The 13,534-nt window shown below is 38.0% G+C and overlaps 1 protein-coding gene across 12 annotated transcripts in view; it reads right to left on the minus strand.

The window, feature by feature from the left end:
• Nucleotides 1–13,534, minus strand: part of LRRC7 (leucine rich repeat containing 7) — a 586,672-nt gene that overhangs the window by 239,917 nt on the left and 333,221 nt on the right. The window lies entirely within an intron of this gene.

A 13,534-nucleotide genomic window follows, 5' to 3' on the forward strand; every position in this document is an offset into this window, starting at 1 on the left:
GCCTCAAAATTAGTCAGGTTCAAAGACCTATGAATTTTACCACCATTATATCTTTTTTGTTAAAAAATTATCTAAGGGGAACACAGTTCATGTATTTCATATATACAGTTTTAAGAGCATAATGATACTTCCTACCATCCCTCCTCTGTCCTTTCTTGTTTTTCTTTTAATTTTTGCAATGACATACTTCCATTTGCTTTATAATTATAAGTTTAGTCCTCCACTAAATAAAGAATTCAACAAGCAGTAAGTAGAAAAAACATTTTTCCTCAGGAATATAGACAAGAGTTATAAACAATAATCAAATCTCAAAATGTCAGTTTCACTCATATGTATATTACATTTTGAATATATGTCCTCTTTCTATCTCTTCTGCCACTGTTTTCCTTTAGCTCTTCCCACTCCCTGGACTTTGGTAACCCAGGCATATGTATCAGCATCAGCACTAGTCTCTTGCCTCCACTTTCTGCTCCTTCCAATCCATATATCAAAGTAAAACTCCAAAATAATTTGCTCATGTCATGTCTGGGCTCAGAAAGCTAATTATTTCAGGAAAATTTCCAAGCTCCTCAACATTGCATTCAAAGTATCTTATACTTTGATACTGGTTTGCTTTTCTGGTTTCAAAGCATGGGGCTGATGTTGTGGCACAGTGTATAAAGCTACTGCCTGACACAGGCATCCCGCATGAGTGCTGATTCGGGTCCTGGCTGCTCCACTTCCATATAGAACAAAAGGAAAAAGGCTCTTGGCTTGTGTGCAACTAATAAGAGGGCTCTCGTGTGAAACTGACCACTAGACAACTCCCAAATATCTGTGTAATGAAATTTGTCCTAGAACATCTGTAAAGAAAAATGAATTTATAGGTAAAATCAATCAGAATTTCCTAACTTAAATGTTATTAAAGCAGATATCGATTCTTAGTTTTACAATAAAGAACTACACTGAATGGAGATTCTATTATGTTGATTGTCTTGTAACGCCCATAATGTGTTCTTCTGAACCAACTGCGAAAGCAGCAGCAGCAGATTACACAAGTACCCAAGCTTCTACACCCAAGAGGGAAGCCCAGATGAAGCTCCCGGCTCCTGGCTTTGGTCTGGCTCAGTATTGGCTGTTGTTACCATCTGAGGACTGAATCAGCAGATGGAAGATCTTTCTCTCTTTCTCCCTCTATGTCTCTGTCTCTCCCTCTAGCTCTATGGTACTGGCTTTTAAATAAATAAATTTTTAAGTAAAACTTTTCCACATATTTCGATCTGTAGCTATACTGAGCCATTTGTAGTTCCCAAATGAGCCAGATTTTCTTATGGGAACAATTCTCTGGTAAATATAATTTTGGAGAGCATGAGATTTAATCTAACATTTTAAAATAGAGACTCAGAGGACTGCTAAGATGAAAATAAGAGCATAATTGAAATAATCGCACTTTATAAGGAATAGTTGGAGAAAATATTTATTATGTTTTGGCCTTTTGGAATAATATTGTATGTTACATAAAAGAGAAGGTCATGATACATATAGAACAAAAGGAAAAAGGCTCTTGGCTTGTGTGCAACTAATAAGAGGGCTCTCGTGTGAAACTGACCACTAGACAACTCCCAAATATCTGTGTAATGAAATTTGTCCTAGAACATCTGTAAAGAAAAATGAATTTATAGGTAAAATCAATCAGAATTTCCTAACTTAAATGTTATTAAAGCAGATATCGATTCTTAGTTTTACAATAAAGAACTACACTGAATGGAGATTCTATTATGTTGATTGTCTTGTAACGCCCATAATGTGTTCTTCTGAACCAACTAATGCCAGTCATGGAGCAGCAGACTCCTACTGGTAACATGGTTTGTTAGTTAGAGCAGAGGGCTGCAACTGCCCCTTCTTTATGTAGTCTGCCAATTAGGAATTTTTAAAGAGTTGAAAAAATCAATAGAAGACTATTGCATGTCAGAGGAAAACAGTATAAAGTTTACATTTCAGTATTCATAAAATTATATTAGAACCTAGCTGCTTTATCCTTTTTTTTTTTTTTCTGCACTTGCAGAATATCAGAGACTGGATGACTTATAAAGAGTGGAAGTTTATGAGTGTTTTCTCACAGTTTGGGAGGTGAGGGAGGTTAAAACTAAGGCATTGGCATCTATGCCAGAGGAGAATACTGCTGAGACTTCACATGGTAGAAGAGCTAGCCAAATGCTGCTGGATGAAGCCTTTATTTTTCATTAAATGGAAAAAAATGGGGCCAGTGCTGTGGTATAATAAGTGAAGCCACTGTCTGCAGTGCTGGCATCCCATGTGGTCGCCAGCTTGAGTCTACCTGCTCCATTTCTGATCCAGCTCCCTGCTAATGTGCCTGAAAAGCAGAAGATGGCCCAAGTGCTTGGGCCCTGCACCCACATGGGAGATGAGGATGAAGCTCCAGCTCCTGGCTTCAACCTGGCTCAGCCCTGTGGCTGTTGCTTCCAGTTGGGGAGTGAACCAGTGGATGGAAGACTTTTCTCTCTGCCCCTACTTCTCCCTCTCTGTAACTTCACCTTTCAAATAAACAAGTAAATCTTTTAAAAACAAGAAAAAAACTATTTGAGAAGCAGAGAAACAGGGAGATAAATAGAGAAAGAAAGAGAGGCATAGTTCCTATCTACTGGTTCATTCCACAAATGCCAGCAATGGCTTGGGTGGGGCTAGGTCAGGCCAAACCAGAAACTGAGAACCCAGTACAAGTTTCCAAAATGGGTGGCAGGGATACAACTACTTGATCCATCATCTGCTGTTTTCCAGGGTCTACATTAGCAGGAAGCAGGAATCTGGAACCAGAAGTAGGCCTTGAACTCAGGCATATCTGATATGGGGTGTGTGTGTGCTAACCCCTAGGCCAAATGCTCCATGCAGTCTCCTAAAAGAGTCTTCATCTGATTAAGGAAGGGGGAGCCTTAATTGCCTATTCAGCTACTTAAGGCCCTGCCTCTTCATAATATCACGTTGGCAATACCTGAATTTTGGAGAGGATGCATTCAAGTAATACCAATGGTTTTGTAGGAACATAACCATGCCACTTGTTTGCATATTGTCTGTGACTGAGTTGAGTACAGATGTTTCTTAACTTATGATAAGTTAACATCCCAATAAACTCATAATAATAGAAAATAGCATAGGTAAAAAATGTATTTAATCCACCTAACATATCAAACTTCATAGCTTAACTTAAATTTAGAAAATCTACATCATCCTAAACTGGGCAAAATCATTTAAACCAAAGCCTGTTTTAAAATAAAGCATTGGGGATCTCTTGTAACTTATGACTACTCTGTAGAGGGCAGTGGTTTCCCCTTGTGATTGTTTGGCTGACTGGGAGCTGTGCTTGCTGCCACCATTGAGATGATTCTTCCTAAGTCTAGCCTGGGGAATGATTAAAATGCAAACTCAACATACAGTTTCTTCTGAGTAGGTATCACTTCTTCCAGGCCTCCCATTCAAGTGCAGGGGCCCAAGGACTTCAGCCATCTTCCCCTGCTTTCCCAGGCCATAGTAGAGAGCTGGATCAGAAGAGGAGCAGCCAGGACTCAAACTGGCACCCATATGGGATGGCGGTACGGCAGGCGGTTGCTTTACCTGCTATGCCACAGTGCCGGCCTCACCTTTAAATTTTTAATTTCAGGCTTTAAAAGAGAAGGGGAGAGTGAGTGGGGAGGTAACTCTGGGCCAATTGTGCCTGCCACATGAATATTTGCAACGTACTAGACAGGAACTTTTTCTAGGATACCCCATGGCCAGCAAGGTCCTGTCCTTTGTTGGCCATGCTAAACCAGTAGTGCTTATGGGTGAAGCACAGAAGAGATATGGAGAGGTGGAGTAATGCTTTCATATGGTTTGTGACCTGCTTGAAATAGTGATTCTAGTTCATACTTGATCACACTGATACGTCTAAGAGTCAAAGGGATCACACAAACAAGATTAGTGTCTGCTAATACTAACTGATAGAATAAAAAAGGGAGAGAATGATCCAACATAGGAAGCGGGATACACAGCAGACTCATAGAATGGCAGATGTCCTAAATAGCACTCTGGCCTCAGAATCATCCCTTAAGGCATTCGGATCTGGCTGAAGAGCCCACGAGAGCATTTTAGGCATGGAAAGCCAAGACACTCTGGGAAAAAAAAAAAAAAAACACAACAAACAAACAAACAAAAAAACCTAAATGAAAGATCTCTGTGAGTGATCCCAGTAGAAAGAACGGGGCCATCAAAGAAGGAGGTACCTTTCTCTGAAGGGAGGAGAGAACTTCCACTTTGACTATGACCTTGTCTGAATAAGATCGAAGTCGACAAACTCAAAAGGCTTCCATAGTCTTGGCAACTCATGACTAGAGCCTAGGGAGATTACTGATGCCATAAACAAGAGTGTCAAATTGTTAAGTCAACAACAGGAGTCACTGTGCACTTACTCCTCATGTAGGATCTCTGTCCTTAATGTGTTGTCCAATGTGAATTAATGCCATAACTAGTACTCAAACAGTACTTTATACTTTATGTTCTGTGTGGGTGCAAACTGTTGAAATCTTTACTTAATATATACTAAATCGATCTTCTGTATATAAAGATAATTGAAAATGAATCTTGATGTGAATGGAATGGGAGAGGGAGCGGGAGATGGGAGGGGTGTGAGTGGGAGGGAAGTTATGGGGGGGAAGCCATTGTAATCCATAAACTGTACTTTGGAAATTTATATTTACTAAATAAAAGTTAAAAATTAAAAGAAAAAAAAAAGAAAAATCCTAAATCAAACCATGAGAACTCAGGAGTCATCTGTACATATAAGGGAGACCCTATGTCCTAAAAAGCCAGAAATATTTGAGGACTACTGAGATAAAGCAATACTCAATAGGAAATGATAGGAATGATATATATATATATATATATACTGTTTCCTATCATTATATATATTATATATATATTCATTTTATATATATATATATATATATATATATATATATATTTAGTGAGCTGCCTATCAGCTGGCTTTTTGGTAATTCCTTACTTTATAGGTCTTGGTAGAATACGAAGCTTACCTACCCAGAAAGGAGACTGTAGCCATGACAGCTGATGGCTGGTACCTGGCTCGATTACTCTCACTTAGATCACAGTATTTCCCTCATGTTTATAAGCCATCCCACAAAACATCACAGTGGTTGAGAGCTTTGTGTGACCACAATGAAACAAAATAAAAACAAGACAACTACACAGTTATGCCTAAGCAGAGATAAAAATACAGGACTCCTACTAACATGAGGGAGCACTGCCTCTTTTCAACAATAAGTTCAGTTCCTCTGCATTCTCCTGCCTCATGCATTAAAATACTAAAATCTCTCATAACCAAGTGCACCACTTTCAGAGGCTTCGCACTCCTAAAATGACAACCATTTTTTGAAACCTCTCCTAAATAACCCACAGGTTGTCCCCTCTAACAAACTCTCGCTGAGATGCTCCACTATTCTCTGTAATATGCAACATCCCCCACAATAGCAACTGATAGCCTAATGTTGGCAAGTAGACAAATTTGGTGGTCTTTGCCTGGTGCCTATCAACTCTTCCTCCTTTGGCAAAAAAGCTTTGAGATTTCTATGGTGTGTGGGAATAGAACACCAGGGCTGCAGAAGTCAGATACATGCTCCATACTCTATACAGACATGTTCTACAGAAGCTACTGGCTGCAGAGACTTGATGTTGGCTTGCTCAGCAGCAGCAGTGGCAATGACAACAGGGACTGTGGACTAGCCATGTAGCAGCAGTGGTCGGTATCCAGTGCTGGTAGGGTAACAGTGCAGCCTGGGGCTTTTTGTGTTCAGTGCTGGTGACAATGGTATCATGCTGTGTTGTTCTTTCAATGTTGCCCTTGCTTGATTTCTAAGTTTTCTTGTTTACTGCCATTTCTTTTGTGTATTCTATGTGCTCTCATCATTAAAGTATTTTAGCATAAGTCATACAGAGTTGGCTGTTGTGTGATTAGCTATGAACCCATTAATAGTAGAGCAATATTCTATAAAATCTCCCTCTGCAACTTCCTGCATTTGATGACTTTGAAATACTACTCTCCAGTCACTGATGCTCTTCTATGATCTGGGCTTAAATCTCTTAGTGTTTACTGAACAGCTCTGTTGGCACAGGCCACACACATTATAGTTTATCACATTGTAAGCAATGTTAGTCATCTCCCTAGTCCTTCCCTATTTCTTGTCCATGTCATTACTTTTATCTAAAACAGAAACTTGGGATTATTCCTTTCTTCAAGATTCTAGGAAAGACTCTTCACCAAAACTCATGAATTCTATTCTCTGAAATCCATCTCTTCTCATCTCTATATCCACCTTCGTGGATCTAGTTCAAAGCTTCAATCATTTTCTCCATGGATTACTTCCATGGCTTTGTGAATTGGTTACCATCTATTCCATTGTTGCCTTTAAAATCCACTGGACATAGCAGCCATTAAAATATTTTTAAAATGTAAATCATAAAAAGCAAGTCATATAAAAACTCTCTTATATCTCCAGTTGCCAGAAGATAGTTTCCCCCAGAATAAAAACTTTCATGAAACTGGACTTCCCAGGAATGCTCAGAATTGCTCTTAAGAATGCCAGGGCACTGTGCTACATGAAAGGTATGTTCATATCTGTTTCTATCTAATAGAGATCCTATTTGGTTTCTAAAATAAGCAGGAAGTGATACTGCTAAAAAAGATTTCTAAAACCCTTGCCATCTTGTAGCATAAAATATCACAGCATAAATTTATTTCATAAAACATTTACTCAACAAATCTTTATGAAATATCTACTATATATCAGGCCTTATTTGAAGAGATAGGATTATGCCCAAAAGTAGAACAATTCTCAGCCCTCAGAGAACAACCATTCTAGTGTGGAGCAATGCACAGAAAGGAGTAAAAATACATATTCAACATGACCTGTGGTTGTAGATGCTATTTAGAAAATAAAGTAGAGTGAGGATGATAGACTATTTGGAGGATTTCAATTTTGTATAAAGTGCCCAGGGAAATTCACTTTGAAAAGTGAAATTTTATCCAAATTCTGGGGACATGAGGAAACATGATCTAACATAGCATATAAAAACACCTAAGACTATACTGCATTCAAAGTATGGGTTCTGTAATCAGATTGTCTTGGGTCAAATTTGAGCGTGTCATTTACCAGTTATCTGATCTTGGGTAAGATATTCAACTTCTTTGTGCTATGGTTTCCCTGTTTGTAAAATGGGAATATTATTGAGTTGTGCATCTTAAATGAATTAGTAGATGTAAAGTGCTCAAAAAGAGCACATATTAAGTATTCAAATGTATCTCATTATTCTGAAAAACTTCCAATCTCACACAATCTAATCAACAATTTTATGATGAGAAAAATAAGCCAATCTCCAAAAGACAAAGATCATGTTTTCTCTGATATGTGGCAGTTAATACAGAATACAAAAAGTGTATAGGAATGAAATGGGCATCTTGTGATATGACTGTCATTTTTAGCCCTTGTTTATACTCCTGTGGAACTGTGGTCTTCCTACTTTTCACTTGTTGAATATTATGCTTAGTGGCGAAATAATCCTATTTGTTGAGTGGGTTGAAATTATGTGTTTGCAAAAATTAAAGAAAAAAAAGAAAGGAGGAAGGAGAGGGGATTAAGGAAGGGAGATTGGGAGGGAAGGAAGCATGGTTATCTTAGAACTGTACCTATGATATACATGAAATCTGTTGTCTTTATATTAATAAAAATTTTAAAAGTCAGCAATTTCTAGTCTATATGAGAATCAAAACTGTTTTTAGAAGTCAAATGATAAACTCCCAGAGGCTAAAATTTGAACAGATGCATTAACAACTACCAAAGAAGACTTTATGACACTCATTCAAGTATTCACTGAAAACAGAGTATGTACCAAACACCACATCACAGAATGGACACAAAGGTGAGAATTTGAGCATAATATTTTTTCCAGAAAGTTTAGACATACAGGAAAACAATTATCATAAAAGGTATAATGTTAACAGTACAGGAAATATAGGGTGGGCCCATGGCAATGTGCAACTAAAAAATTATTAATAAGGCTATGAAATAAGCAGCAGATACTTTATCAGCAGCATACAGAAAATCATCTAGACTATGATCATTTTCATTACTCACTTTTATTTCACCTTTAAATAATGTGTAAGATATCTATAAAGTATAAATATCAGAAACACAAAGCTCACTGAATATATTTAATGTGTACTGGAAGAAACAAAATATTATCATAGTCCTTTTGTAGCCTCCCTCAGATTCCCTTCTAGCCACCACCCAATCTCTCAAACGGTAACCACTAATATAACTTCTTAGTAGCACAGAATGTTTGCCTCATGTTGTGTTCTTTATAAATGAAAAACTCTATAAGAGATCTTCAAAGGGTTCATGGAAAATGTATATCATGAAAAACTATTGAGAAATTTCATATCTTCCAACAAAATAAACATCTTTTAATTCAATTTTCCATAAGTTTTTTAAAGTGTACCTGCGCAATGTGTGTGTGTTCCTTGTGCTTGGTTTCTCTCAATATCTTTATAAAGACTTGTACATGATTATTCACAGTACAGACTATTTGTAATAGCCAAAACCTTGAGAAAAGCAATCCAAAATGATAAACAACTGTGATATTTATATGACAGAATACTATTCAGCCTTAAAATTGATAAAATTTACAATATGGATGAATCTCAAAATAATGCTTAGGTGAATGAAACCAGATTTAAAGAAAAAGAAAACTATAATCGTGTTTATATAAAATTCTATAAAATTCAAACTAATCAATAATGATGGAAAGCTGAACAGTCCTTGGGTGGGCAGTGGGGTAAGTAGTGCCATAACACTTCTGGGGATGATGATTTGTTAATTAACTTGATTCTGATGATACTTTCACTGTGCATACATTCAAAAACCTATAAAATTACACAATTTACCCAACTTTATTTGAGATTACTCAATATACAAAGACCATATATAATGAATGTATACAAACTGGTGATTGTGTAGATAAGTACACACTCATGCTACTAGCACCACAATCTGAATAATAAATATATCCGTCTCATTCTAATGGTTCCTTGCATCCCTCTGTTTTAATATTTAATTTTTTGTAGTAAGAATACTTTACATGAAATTTACCTTCTTAACAAATTTTAAGTACATAAGATTTTTTTTTTTTGACAGGCAGAGTGGATAGTGAGAGAGAGAGACAGAGAGAAAGGTCTTCCTTTGCCGTTGGTTCACCCTCCAATGGCCACCACGGCTGGCGCACTGAGGCTGGCACATCGCGCTGATCCGAAGGCAGGAGCCAGGTGCTTTTCCTGGTCTCCCATGGGGTGCAGGGCCCAAGCACTTGGGCCATCCTCCACTGCACTCCTGGGCCACAGCAGAGAGCTGGACTGGAAGAGGGGCAACCGGGAAAGAATCCGGCGCCCTGACCAGGATTAGAACCCGGTGTGCCGGCACCGCTAGGTGGAGAATTAGCCTATTGAGCCGCGGTGCTGGCCAGTACATAAGATCTTACTGCTAACTATAGACTCTGTTGTATAGCAGATCTCTGGAACTCATTCATCTTATAGAACTCCAACTTTATGCCCGTTGAACAGCTTCCCATCTCCCTCTCCTGCCCATCCTCTAGGAATCATCATTCTATTGTCTATTTCTATAACTTTGACTACTTTAGGTACCTATATAAAAGGAATTATGCAGCATTTGTCCTCCGACAGACTTTTTAAATATTGGCATACTGTCTTTCAGGTCCACCCATGCTGTCATGATGGTAGGATTTTCTTCTTTTTGAAGGCTGAATACTTTTCCATTATATGCACATGCCACATTTTTTTTCAACTATTCATCTGTTAATGGATATTTGGGTTATTTTTATATTTTAATTAATGTAAATATGTATATTTTCAGTATGTGAAGTTTTTTATATGTCAATTATACTTCAATAAAAGTGTTTACCAGAAAAGAGGTGCTTTGGGCATTTTAATATCAAAGGCTAGCAACATTTTTCTGAATTCAACATGTATTCAATCTTATAAAAAAAAATATATATATATATCATCCTAGATCACACAAGCTGTGCTGTGACAAAAAGAACAAAGCTCCAGAGTCAGGCTTCACTGGGTCAAATCCCTCTTCTCCACAAGCCCAGCTTGGTGGGTTTTGTTGCTTCTTTGAATTTCAGTTTCCTTACAAAATGGGAATAATAACAGTACTGACATCAAAGATTTACTGTAAGAAACAGAGAAGTGAATATACCTAAAGAATTTAGAACTCAATTATAATATTAGCAACTATGTTACCACCAGAATTAATATTCTGGTGCCTAGATTAGACAAAATCAAAGAGGCAGCATGTCTTGCTAAATCAACTGAAACAGCCTTATTTCTCTTTTTGATCTATTACAGTGGCATCCAAAACCAAACTTGAATAGGCTTTCTTGTTCACAAACCTCATCTCTGACGTTCACTATCAAATACCCTTCAGGAATCTCCTGGTGTCTTATATAATCCACTAATTTCTTATTCATGCCTCTGCTTTTGCACATGACTTTCCTTGATCTACAATCCCTCTTTTATGCATCAGGAGTTCATTGGAAGGATTGAAAAAATGTTTTGTAAGTCTGAGAAATTTCTATTAAAAAGTAAATCTGGCCGGCGCCGTGGCTCAATAGGCTAATCCTCCACCTTGCGGCGCCGGCACACCGGGTTCTAGTCCCGGTCGGGGCGCCGGATTCTGTCCCGGTTGCCCCTCTTCCAGGCCAGCTCTCTGCTATGGCCAGGGAGTGCAGTGGAGGATGGCCCAGGTGCTTGGGCCCTGCACCCCATGGGAGACCAGGAAAAGCACCTGGCTCCTGGCTCCTGCCATCGGATCAGCGCGGTGCGCCGGCTGCAGCGGCGGCCATTGGAAGGTGAACCAATGGCAAAAGGAAGACCTTTCTCTCTCTGTCTCTCTCTCTCACTGTCCACTCTGCCTGTCAAAAAAACAAAAAACAAAACAAAACAAAACAAAAAAAAAGTAAATCTGGCCGATGCCGCGGCTCAATAGGCTAATCCTCTGCCTTGTGGCGCCGGCACACCGGGTTCTAGTCCCGGTCGGGGTGCCGGATTCTGTCCCGGTTGCCCCTCTTCCAGGCCAGCTCTCTGCTGTGGCCTGGCAGTGCAGTGGAGGATGGTCCAGGTCCTTGGGCCCTGCACCCCATGGGAGACCAGGATAAGTACCTGGCTCCTGCCATCGGATCAGCGCGGTGCGCCAGCTACAGCGCACCGGTGGAGGTGGCCATTGGAGGGTGAACCAACGGCAAAGGAAGACCTTTCTCTCTGTCTCTCTCTCTCACTCTCCACTCTGCCTGTCCAAAAAAAAAAAAAAAAAAAGTAAATCTAAAAATCTCTTGGAAGATCAAATGTCTTTATACTAAAAGCTACATATTTTCTATATCCACTTTTATCAAAGAATACTGAAACTACAGTATTCAATAATTTCTACATAGAAGCATTCTGAACTGCTTAATCATATCTATGGTAATTATTATATAAACATTTTATATTTCACAATTTAACCAGGTTATGTGAAATATTTCTGTAAAGCATCTACTTATTTTGAGAATTACAATTCTGAACATTTGTCCTCAAAGAAAAATATAACATAATATAAGAATCGGAGAACTCAGAGGGCTTCCATAGCCTTGGAAACTCATGACTGGAGCATAGGGAGACTACTGATGCCATAGACAGGAGTGTCAATTGGTAAAGTCAACAACAGGAGTCACTGTGCACTTACTCCTCATGTAGGATCTCTGTCCTTAATGTGCTGTGCATTGAGATTTAATGCTATAACGAGTACTCAAACAATATATTTCACTTTGTGTTTCTATGGGGGTGCAAACTGTTGAAATCTTTACTTAATGCATACTAAACTGATCCTCTGTAAAAAAAAAAAAAAAAAAAAATTATCAACTCCCAACTTGACTCTCACTGGCATTAAACATGACAATAGGTCTGATCTGATTTCATCATCATTTAAAAAAATCATCTATTATTTTTCACTTTATGTTTCTGTGTGGGAGCAAACTGTTGAAATCCTTACTTAAGGTATACTAAGCTGATCTTCTGTATATTAAGATAATCAAAAATGAATCTTGATGTGAATGGAAGGGGAGAGGGAGTGGGAAAGGGGAGGGTAGTGGGTGGGAGGGACGGTATGTGGGGGAAGCCATTGTAATCCATAAATCGTACTTTGGAAATTTATATTCATTAAATAAAAGTTAAAAAATATACATTAATAAATAGCATAAGGTGGCACAAAAATTAGTGCATTGCTACTAGCACCAAGGATATATTTCAGTAAAACATTCAAGTTCTTATTAGCTGAATCAAAAAATTTTTAATGCTTTCTTTACCAGTTCACACGCTTATCAAAAAACACGCTGTTCAGAGGACTTTTTTGAAGGGCTCTGAAAAATTTAATGCAGATTAACTGTGTGAAGGTTGGCACTCTTTCAACCTCATATTTTAGAAAACAAAAGGAAAATATACAACTTTTATTTGAAAATGTTGGAAAACATAAAATTGATAAAGAGTGATTGGGGGAGGCATTTGGTGCATGCAGTGGTTAGGGTGCTGCTTGGGATGTTTGCATCTCACCTTGATTAGAGTGCCTGGGTTTGAGTTTCAGCTCCATTTCTGATTGAGACTACTGCTAATGTGCACCCTGAGAGTGAGCAGATGTTGATTTAAGCATGGGGTCTCTGCAGTCGTGTGTGAGACCCAGATCGAGTGTCTGTCTCCTGTATTCAGACTGACTGAACCCTAGCTGTTGCAGGCATTTGGGATGTGAACCATGGAAGGTCTCTGTCTCCTCCAAACCTCTCCCCACTCTTTCTCTCTGCCTTTCAAGTAAATAAGCTCTCTCTCTCTCTCTCTCTCTCTCTATATATATATATATATATATACACACACACACATATATATATGTTAAAAAACACAGTGGATCACAAACTATGGGAAACATTATGTTATTAAATTAACAGTCTTATAATGTTATGAAACTCACTGATCATCTCCTTAGTCGCTAATTATGAGGACTGAATGGTTAATTGGTGATTCCAGAACCCAATATCTTGATGTATTTTGAAATGAAAAATATCTCAAGAGAATAAGGAATTCTTGTCATGTGTGACAAATACCTATAATCCACAAGTATCTTTAATATAATTTGATCCTAATAGAGTGCCTAGGAAGTAAATCACTTAAACAATATCAGCATAAATTGAAATTCTTAAATAAAATTTAAGCAAAACTATAGTATATAGGCAAAACAATTTAGTTAATACATTTTGAAGTACTGGAGGGATAAGTGAGTTTGAAGTCAGTTTCTGCCATTATCAGAGTGATATTTTGCATATCATTTAGTTTAATTGTTTAGTTTCTTTAGAGACTCAGTTTTTAATTTGTAAAACAGTGGGAATACATACC

The sequence above is a fragment of the Oryctolagus cuniculus genome, chromosome 7 (assembly GCF_964237555.1).
Source record: "Oryctolagus cuniculus chromosome 7, mOryCun1.1, whole genome shotgun sequence".
NCBI lineage: Eukaryota > Metazoa > Chordata > Mammalia > Lagomorpha > Leporidae > Oryctolagus > Oryctolagus cuniculus.